The sequence below is a fragment of the Harpia harpyja genome, chromosome 3, assembly GCF_026419915.1.
Source record: "Harpia harpyja isolate bHarHar1 chromosome 3, bHarHar1 primary haplotype, whole genome shotgun sequence".
NCBI lineage: Eukaryota > Metazoa > Chordata > Aves > Accipitriformes > Accipitridae > Harpia > Harpia harpyja.
The window spans coordinates 75,145,692-75,156,947 of NC_068942.1; the positions used below are offsets into that span (position 1 = coordinate 75,145,692).

Sequence of the window (11,256 nt, forward strand, 5' to 3'; positions counted from 1 at the left end):
TCTCCCAGCCTTGCCCAGCCGCTGGGGCCAGGGCCACCTCCTGCCCACGAGGGCCCTGCTCTTCTCCCAGCCCTTGGAGATACCCACTGCAGAGGCTGCAGCTGTTGGCCATGGGAAGATCTGATATGCTTTCCGTAGGGTCGGTATTTCTGTTAGCGGACATTCCTCCTGAAAGCTTCTCTCTTGTCATCTTCAGCATTATATTCTTCTTTGGTTTTATGCCTTTGTGAAATAGTCTTATGCTAAACATGGGAAACATGCATGCTGTGGTGTGACTTTTTTACTGTTTTGCTATAGTTAGAGGACATGTATAGGATGTTGACATCAATTTTCAAGCACAACAAACAAATGTTGTCATAACCCTATATTCTCGATGATTTTATTTGGCGTGCAGTTAGACCATATGGGGAAGAGTGTGAAAACAGCTTTTGCAGAGTATCAATTTTGTTTTATCAAGGACCGTGCTGGCAGTTTATACTTCATATTTGAATTGTTCACGGTAAGGAAACATCAGTGGATTCAATGTAGTAATATTTTTCTACATGGGTGCCAAGGTTCCCACGTCTGAAAGGCTACATGGAAATTATTCACAAATGCAGATATTCGTTGATAACAGCTTTTCTGGCACTTTTCATCAGTTGATCTACAAAGGAAATCAGTGTCCTTATTTCCCTGTTATTGGCACAGAAGCACAGAGAGGAAAAAGGACTTGATAAGGTTTATGCCTGCTAACAACATAATGGCTTGCAGAGGTGTTGAAGACTTCTGGCTCCTCTGGATGTTATTTGGAGTTGAGAGCCCTGGAGGTCCATTAAGCAACTATCAACCTTGACCTAAATAATTTCTTTACATTTCAATCTATTTACTGTCTTTACAGAGAGTATTTCAACACTAAGAAAAGAAGTTGCATCTTAATTCTATTAGCAGTTGTTTCACAGGCTTCTCAAAACTCATTTCAAACATTTTACGACCTTGCCAAGATTCAGACATATTCAACTTTCAGCACCAAGTGCAACCCCCGTGACTCCAAAGGGATGCGTGAGCACGATGCATAAAGATAAGTCCTTGAAGAATCACAGCACTAGTCAGTATCTTCACTGGAAATCAAACATTTCATGGTAAGGTATTACAAAGAGGTATTTTTTTGTAATTATGCATGTGGAAGCATAGCGTGGCTGCTTTAATTCAGAGATCACTTCATACTGAAAACCTACACAGACTGCCTTGTAAGAAATAACCCTTAAAGTAAAAGGTGACATTTTCTAAGTTTTTTTTAAGTGCCACCCGGGTTCATGCATACAGGCTTCCTCCATCTCTGCATGAAGAGAGTACTTACATTTGTAACTGTATGTGGCCAAAAAAAGCAGCTGAAACCAGAAGGCTATAAATGACTATTTATACAAACTTTTTAAACTTCAGTTTTTAAACCGTTTAAGCCAAAATATATAAATCAAGCCAGATTTGTTGAACACATGGCTGAGGTTCAGTGATACAGATCATAAAACTTAGGCAGGCTTACCCAGAATCTGATCTGAGTTTCAGATTTGTGATTTACGCTGGTTTCAGGTTTTCTTGCAAGTATTCTGCATGCCCTAACAAATACAACTGCATTTTAGTTTTCACAGTGTCAGGGTCCTTCATGCACCAACACACTCTGCAACCTCTTTCTCCTGCTCCGAGGGGTTTGGTGCCTGTGTTCAGGGCCAGCTCTTGTAACCTGGGACAAGACTGCAGAGAAAAAGTCTCCTCAGGCTGGGGTATGCCTGGCCTTGCGACTGATCCTGCCCTTCCCTCCTTGATTTGCCTTCCTGGATTGAACGTGGCCCTACCTCCTTGCTGTGCCTTTGCCCAGCCATCGTTGGGCTGCAGCTGATCCCAGCTGCCGTCATCGGGGCTGCTCTGCTCAGCTTGTTGGGGTGCTGCAAGACTGCGCCCCAACAGACACTGAGCTCGTATTAAGAGAGCCTGACACGTGGCTTTTCCAAGCACTTGTTTCAAAAATCAAACCAGCTCGTTAAGTTACAGAAAAAACTACTGCATCTTCATTAAAAATCTCGCAGGCAGTTGTCATTTAAACAATAGGGTCCACCACTTGGGTAAAGGACTGTTTGCCAGGATTTCACTGAACATTTTATTCAATAGCAGCACGATGAAGAGTTTCTTGCACCATCTAGATGCCACTTCTTTCTGGGTACAGAAGTCCCAGTCCCATTTTAGTGAGGGTTTTGTTGGAGGGCGGTGATTTTGTTGAGCTAAGGTGGTATTCTCATTAAATCTGCACCTGAAATAGGGCTGTTAGTCATTGCTATACCATGTTTGTCTTGTTCTCTCCATTATTCTTTGGACACAACACAGAGCAAGCCGCTACTAGCATGAACGCCAAATCTTGCAGACTCACGAGGCTGGAAATTTCTCTAGGACAGAAGGGTAACCTCTATTTACATACTAGATAATACTCAGAAACCTGTGATTCTATCCATGAAACTTTAACATTTTAGTTAGGCTTTGTTTATGATTTGGTTGTGTAAATGATATTGAATAATTATTTTCATACTCATCCAAGGACATATGATATGTCCTCAAGCAACTGCGTCACTCTGACTTTGTGTCTCCAGTTTCTTAATGAAGTCCAAGTTCACTAGGAAAAATGAGGAAGAGTCCTGTCCTAGGTAGGACTTAGAAGCTATATCCCACAAAGAAATGACTCTACTAAGGGAGTGATTCTGTCTGGATTTTTTTTTTTCCAGAACAAATCCAATTTTGCGCTTGTTGCTCTTATTGTCAGGAGGACTCTGTCAGTGCTTTCCTTCAGCTGGCACTTAAAGGGTGAGAAAAATACGGTGAAATATAGTAACATGGCCCTGGTACTACCATATGACCAGAAGCGTGAGCACTCCACCAGTGCTGGTAGGATTAAAGAGTAGGACAGAAGTGGTTGTACAGTCTGCGGCTGCAGAAGCTCTGCCAGACACCCTATGTACACAAAACCGAAGAGACTTTTAGGAGTTCTCCTGACTGCACACATGGGTTAAGTATTGACCAAACAAATGGAGGGGAGAAAGTAGACAGAGCTAATGATAACAAGGCATATTAAAAAAAGTGTGCATGCATAGGTGCACATCTATATCCAGATATACAGAGGTGGACAGCAGGACAGTCGGAAGGCAAAACCACGTTACAGAAAGTGAGCATTTTCAGCCTACAAGAAATAAGGAGAAAAATACCTGATTAGCCAGGAAAACTGCAAAATTTAAGATGAGGTGAGTGCGACAACTTCAGCCCCTTCATGAATAGTGTTTTGTCTTCCTTTGTTGTCTGGCTAAGCTAGTTTTAAAAGCCCCTTCATCAGCAGTGTGTAGTTTCTAGCACAATAAAGGTGCAAAACTAAACAATCCTTAGAACACTCAGGCTCTGAACTGATTAACCTATACTGCAAGTTCCTCCAGTCATGTTTAAACAATTTTTTTTCTAAAATACAGTGATCAAAAAGATATGTAGTCTCCCACTGCCTCCAAAATTACTAACTTCTTTAAAAAATGCTTCTCTTACTATACATCATATTTTATTGCTTGCTTTACAGAAGCCACAGCAGATCACAAGGGTGGTACTAGAAGATGTACAGGTAAACTAACGCAGAGCTCCTTCATCCTAAAGTTATGCTTTAAGCATGGTTGCACCACAGCTCTGTGAATCAGCAGTCTTGCATTCTTGGCCAATTTCTACCATTTACATATCCCGACTCCAAATCTACTGCTGCTTAACTTTTGTTGTGTGACTAATCTCACTGAACTCCAAGGGCAGGAGTTAGGGGGCCTCCAATACAAGTATTGCAACTCCCAGTACCTGTTGATTCAGATCATCTCATCAAGTGCCTCTGCTCCCTTTTCAGCCAAAGCAGTTAAGCTCCATCAAATGCGTATCTCCTACATCTCAATCACCAAAGTGCAAGACATGCGCCGTCTTGCTAGATCTCTTTCTAGCCCTCTGCGTTTTACAGCCAACAGTCTAAATTCAGGAGGAGGGATGGAAGATGCAATGCCCTTGATTATGCCATAACCTAGTGGCTACAGCAGCCTTCTGAGTCATCAGTGGGTTGCCACCCATCAGGCCAAGGTGAAACTGAATTTAAATTTCCCACTCCCTAGTTGACTACGCTTATTAAGCTGTTATGGGAAGGATAAGCTCTGGTGCTTCTCTTCCCTCACCCTTTTCACAGAAGCCTGTGGTTTCTCTGTGAACAACACTGGACTCAGCACTACGAGGCTCCAAGCGTGCATAGCAGAATAGGCTTCTCCAGGGATTCAGGTGGAATACAGACATCTCTTTGCTGTGTTCCTGAACCATGGCAGGATTCAGTCGACAGCCTGGCCCTACCCGTCACTGCTGCCTGTGCAGTCATGGGCACTCCAGTTTAGTGACTTGGGGAACTGCCAGGACAAATGAGTAGGTGGTAGGAATTTTTACATACCTCTAGGGTCAGACAGCTGCCACAGCAGGAGATTTATAGGTAGTTTTCTTGAACTTGGCCAAATGAATCCACCTGAGTCCCATTTCTGGTGCCCAAAGTAAATATTGTAGAACCTACCCATCGTGACAATGCACTTATTTGAGGACTTGGATATCTGAGGTCAAGTCATATAACCCTACGTATTTTAACTCACCACTCCTGAAATTTTAATTACTTACCTCATGATGATATTTTAAGGGTTAATTTACATTTGAGGGAATATCACAGACACCCACATAATTCTGAGCACTTTCTGCGTAATTAGAAAAGCAGCAATGTGCATGCTACCCTGAGAGCGAGAGCCTGTAGAACTACCAGTTACATTCAAAATACTTGTCATACAGGTTCTGAATTGCCCTGGGATGCATGGGTTGCATTATCTGGAAAAGGGTGCAGTGGTAAGGCAAGCAAGTTCTTCCAAGTATCATTATGTGTGTTGAGCATACCTAGCCTTTTCCCTGAGACCCTCCCCAGGACTGGGAGCACATAATATCCCGAAGATGGAAGACCAAGGGAGGTGGCTCACTGGCATTTTCAGCAGATTGAAAGGCGGCGGCTCTTGGTGATGTTGTGGATGTTTTCAACCCACCTGCAACAAACAGGACCATAGTGAGAGTGAATTAATATTGGTTATCACATTGTTAAAAGGGCTTAGAAAGGTCCTTCCCAGGCAAGAGCTCTGACTGCTAGGCATTTACATCAAAACTGGGCATTTACTCCAGTAAAAAAGTGAGATCTACTCAATTATTTATAAAAATACTTGTAACTGACTACTATCAGTAGATCGTGTATCACATATAATTCAAGGTATCTCACTTCTAGTCCTGCCTGAGGTGTGGGATGGAGTTTCAGAACCATCCTTGCATTTGGTTTGTTATCAGCTACCTCCAAAGAGCTCTCTCATCAGCCTATAGACTTCCTGGTCTGTCTGTCAAAGTATCTGCCTTTTCCATTGAATTGCAGAAGGAGCACAAGGGCTTAGTTTTGGCCTCTAGACTGTAGTTTGAAGGTTAGGAGTTAAAATGAAAATACTACACAGCTTAACATGCTCACACATATTTTTTATTGGCTGCAGATCAGATCTTCATTCTAATATGGATGACCTCATTTGTAATAACAGCTATGGTTACAAATGGTGCTCCTGAAACCCAAGAGAATTCATAATTAGTATGAATTATGAACATATTCCCCAAATTGTGGCTTCTTTTCCACCTCCGAATGGAAAATGAACAAATGTTGTCAGAAAGAACCTTAGGGAAGCTTTCACTTGTCCTACTCTAATGATGACTAACTTGACACACCCTTAACATGAATTAGCTCCATTACATAATCTTGGCAATTCAGGATTTTCCAAGAAAAAAAGTCCAGAACTGATTAAAACACGCACCTGTGTGGGCTAAGGCAAATTCCCATCTGCTGTAGATCTTATACTTCACATCCCGATTCTTTTATCATATCACATCTGTCTTCCCTAGTGATCTATTTGGCACGTACATGCCTTGCCTAGTTTCCTGCACATGAACTTTTGAGCCTGATGGTAGGATTTGAACATGCTACCTTTCTCCTCCCTTTCATGTCCTAGGATGCCACGTGGTAAACTCTCTGCTCCTGCTATTCAGGTTGATTCCCACGACTTCCTTCCCATTACTTTAGTGTGGGGTGCATCCCTTTGATGCTTTTGAGTAATCAGAATGCGTCTAGCCTCTAGAAAAGGCGCTTTTTTCTTTTTTCCATGAAGCTGTAACTCCTAGGATGTGATCACCTTGTCTCTGACAGGGGTCCTGGGTGCCCCCCAACTCTGCAATGCCCTATGGAGAGGCTTGTTTTCATCCTTGGACTGGGGATTCGTTCTTTGAACTGGCCCATCAGCGAGCAGGTTCTGCCGCTGGGGAACCAGGAGCTGGGATCCCTGCTGCTCTCGACATGCTCCAGCAAGAAGCTTCCTGCTGCCAAGAGTTCTCAGCAGTTGTTTGCCCCTGCAGCACAGTTGGCTTGCAGACACGGATGTAACTCCCACTCCTGCACACAAAACTCGATCCAATATGCAATAATTGCAGTTGATGCAAGTCAGCATGAAAGAACTTATTCCTTTCTTAAAGGACAAATATCTTTAAGGGATCTGCAGAAATTACAGTGATAAAAAGGCTGCAAGTATTGTATAACCACAGAAGTTCAGATGATGTGTGGAAGAAGGAACCCTCTAATTCTGGGCTCTAGGTTGATGAAGAGCTACGCACAAGTTTTGGGTTGTTTTTTTTTTTTTTTATTTTATCACTCCTCTGTTGTCTTGCTAGTAATAAAATATAGCTATAAAATAATGCAGTGATGGTACCCAAACAGGTGCATGCACCGGGTTAGTAACTTGTCTCTTCCATAGACAAACAGTGTAAATAAAGGAGAGCATGGGAATGAAGGCACAGTCAGCTTTCCCGAGTAAAAACAAGCAATTCTGCAATTTAATCCCTGGTAGCCAAAGTGAAGAAACACTTCCAGAAATGGGAGTTTCACACCCACAACTAGGTATTATTAACCCAAGCTTTTGAAAAAGCAGGGATCTAAACCTCCTCCTATTTTTTTGATTTCTTGTTTCTGAAAAAAAGAGCAAACAAACCCTACCCACCCACAAAGCAACCAACTTCTCTCCCACCTTTCCAAATTTAATTGTTTTCAGTTCCAAATCCTGGGATGAAGAGGCAAAAAGACCAAGGGTTTGTTCTTGCCTTAGGATTTGTTAGTCTCTCTGAGACACCACAGGGAAAAAAAATCTCCATTTTCTCACCATACAGACAGCAGATTACAACATTAAAAAATTAAAATTACAGGAACCTGGGAAAATGGAAGAAATGGAAGTATAATGAAACTGTTACCAAATCTGTATCTCCTGCCTAGTTGAAAAATGAAGGGGGTGGTAATTACGCATTCCACTCCCTCATAGAGTTGTTCTCAGGAGTTGCCAATTAATGATTGTAAGATACTCTCATGCTATAATTGAGGACATATAATAATTTAAGATAACATAAAAAATGGAATAATCTCGTTTTTTAACATAATAGAAACACTCCTTAAATAATGTCATCTTATCTGAATTATGTTTGAAATGGCATGTGACATGGTTAAGCGCATGGATTTAAGTTCACAGAAGAACGAATAGACTATAACAACTGCATTCCTAGAATGACTTTACAGAGGACATCCTATCACCGCAGTCTCTTTTATTACTTATTTTCAACCTTTTTATTCTTGTTTGTTATAACAAATCACAACATTGTATATCTTGTATCTGTATACAATTACCTGGTCACTAAAATTCTGTGCCTTTCCAAGATTATAGGACAATATAGACACATGGAGAAAAAATTAAAACCAACCCAAGCAGCTGGGCAGATTCCATAATGATGGGCATACTCGGCCCTCATCTAAATGGGGTGGCAGTATGATAAGAAGTACGTCTTGTGACATAAGAACATGTACTGTTGTGCCACCCTGTGCTAAAGTAGGGACACACCAAAGCCACCTGATTCCACTCCCTGGAAAATCCAGGCCTGTAACTCTGAAGCAAAACATCCACCATTTAAACAAAGCTAAGTTAATGTTATTTGGGCCTTCATGTTTCAGTTTATCTGGACTGCCAATGGATCAGATTTCTGAGGTAAGCCGTGACCTTCCCCTATCATACGCAAATGCTACAGCAATTTAAGAGTGTGTGAACAAGGATACCTGCCTAAAGAATTTAACAAATTTACAAAGGCAAGTAATACAGGGAAAGTGTTATAAAACCAAACAAAAAATCAAAAAGGCAATCTTACATATGGAACTCTGAGCATTATCCTGCAGAAATAAATGCATAACCAGGCTAAACTGAATTCAGGGGATTGCAGCAAGTCATTGAACTAACTTTTATTGCAGTTGGTGAAGTTTTTAACATAGCAATCAGAATACCAACAAGGAGGAGACAAGAACCAAGCCTTATTCTTTCCAAACTACTTTTTTTACCCATGCAGAATAACACAGTTGTTAGACCTTAGATAAGAGAAGTGCTACACTGGTTCATTAAATACATTTGTACTAAAGATAGCTAAATTCTTTTAAGTTCTATTGAAAAATCTATCACTGGAATTCATGACTGGTAACTTGTACAGAGATAAGCTCTATTTTAATACCTTAAATTGATTACTAAGAAAGTACTGTGCAGAACTCAGCAATGACCAAGTACAGCATAAGTGAGCTGAAAACCCTTCAGTATGTTCTTTCTCCCACTGCTGTAATGGAACATTAGCACATCCTCAGTGCTCATTCACTGAGCTACTGCAATAGCTCATACTCAAGAACAAATTAAAGCACTCTCGTTTTTTTTGCTTACAGTAATATGTATTAATTGGAAAGAATATACATTGCCTTATTCTCCCGTGTATTTTTCAAGAGTAAATCCTATGATAAATACACTCTTGCCTTCTCAAATCTGGGTACTCAGCTCACCAATTTCTTTAAAAAATTATAATAAACCTGGTACGATTAGCACATTTTATTAATTTAGATTCAAAATTGTCTAAAATGAAGCCTTCCTCTGACTCCAGGCACTTTAACATCATTAATAATATAACAAAACCCTAGCAGCATTAGAGTAATTATTTCAACAGGAAACTAGCCATTCAGACCTCTACAAATACTCCTTTCCACCCTTCATCATGCTGGGAAATAATTTTAATCTCTTCACAAAATGCTATCAAACAGATGTCTGTTGCACAAAATGATGACCAGATTCAAACTATTTCAGATGATGACAGAAAACAAGTCCCACAATCTTGAAGAATGCCCTGCCACCTGCTCCTTCAGTTATATTAGGAGAGAAAAGCAACTGGCTGCCGATGACTCAGATAAACTGGTCTCCAATTGTTTAAAGCTTTACAAGGCAGAACGAGTACCTTAAATAGACAGTGGTCATCCAAATGGATGCCAAGCAAGATGTTTTGCTTCAAAAAGAACTCCTGGTTCTGCTCCTATCACTTGGGCAGGGTGGTCACAGCAGTAGCTGTGAGTATGATGTATTCTGCACCTCATTTGCCATCGACTCCCACAGCTGTCTTGTCAGATATTTACAGCCTGTGGGAACGTGGCTGCGAGTATGCTGGTTTGCCAGGCATCCTTGAAAATGCATGTTTTACGGGTGTCATGCTCAGACAGCACTTGTGTGGTAAGCTGAAATGTATTCAGAACAGCTATGGGGCCATCTATTGCAGATAGTACAAAGAAACACATTTTCTGGAAAAGTTCAGTTATACGGTGCACTCTACAGTCCTCTTGGAGTGCCCACTGCAATGGTTATTTACTTTAAATGCACAAAGGTAATTTAAAAGCTACTTCAGTATTAATGTCATGTAATTTTCACACTAATAGTTCAAAGTCAAAGTAAACAAGTTTCAACCACACACACAAACACTTTTTGCTTTTTTAAGTTACCAAGTGCATACTATAAAGACAAGTCTCCCTTTATCCTTTGTAATCACTGTGATTTTTTTTACCTATACAGTTATTCAGATCTCATTCCAGAATTCATCATGAAGTTAATTAACAGATTTCAGTTTGTTCTATGGTTAAGGGGAGATTGTTTGTGGCTTGACTCTGGGAAAATGCACAAAAGAAGGCGGCAGCTTGTTTTTCAGCTCCTGTCTTTGCATTTTCTGCTCAAGAGCCAGGAAAAAGGGAAGCATGTAAATTAGGAAGCACATGTATCTTGCAGGATTAGTATCACACATTTCTCCGAAGGCAGAGAAATGACAGCACACCTTCCATTCTCAAGATAGAAAAACTGATCATGTACCATTTCAGGGGTGGTTTTATCGTGTTTCTCTGCCAAGCTGCTGATCTGAAATCTTATTTATATTTCATTCATCCCTCCTTCAGTAATAGTAGCTCCTCCATTGGTAATTTAATTGTTCATGTTATGATAATGCCTCAAGTGAGGTTAAGACTGGTCAAGGCAAACATATGCAACATATAAATACATATAATCTACAATATAGGAAATCTATCAGGATTAATTTTGTGCATTCCGATTCTCTTGGCCTTGAGGCAATTTTATATAATTGATGTTCATGTTGTGAAATAATTCTTGGAGGATTATTATCCAGACTTTGTAAGAAATTTTCTTGTCAGGATCTATTCTTTCAGAAATTTAAATGGAAATGCAGAAAAATTTTTCCAAGTAATCCCAAGAGTGTAAATTTAGGAAGCAAAAGGCCAAAACCTTTAGATAGTGTCTTAGTAAGTATATTCTGCAGCCAAAGCCTTAACTCAGATCAGCTTTTTTATGGAGCATAAGTATTTCAAGGCAAAAAAAAATTGATTCTAATGTTCATGGTTATTAACGAAATGTCTGCTTCTGGCATTTAAAACTTAAACCATGATGGTCCCACTAAATTAACCTGACACTATGCGTATCATGGACCATCAGATTTCAACCTGTAATCATCCAATAAAATAAAGCATAACTTCTGCTTGGCTAAAAAATAATTTTCAGAAATACAGCTAATCTTCAAGAGAAGACATAAAGCAATGGAAAATCCTCAGCTTCTCTTGGGAATGTGTTCTGGTGGTTAACCATGTAAAAATGTGCATCTTATTTCCTCTTTGAATTCGTCTCGCTTTTGCCTCCGGCCATTACTTCTTTTTATGCCTTTCTTCAATAGATTAAAGAGCCCTTTAATATTCTGTACTTTCCCCCAGGAATGTTCCTATACACTACAATCAAG

The 11,256-nt window shown here is 40.3% G+C and overlaps 1 long non-coding RNA gene across 1 annotated transcript; it reads right to left on the reverse strand.

Annotated features, from left to right (window-relative positions):
• Positions 1 to 265: 265 nt before the first annotated feature.
• Positions 266 to 5,646, reverse strand: LOC128140054 (uncharacterized). The gene is made up of 3 exons (XR_008234600.1): positions 5,563 to 5,646; positions 4,954 to 5,096; positions 266 to 643 (listed from the first exon to the last, which is right to left on the reverse strand). It is a non-coding gene; the product is annotated as an uncharacterized LOC128140054 (long non-coding RNA).
• Between the last annotated feature and the right edge of the window lie 5,610 nt (positions 5,647 to 11,256).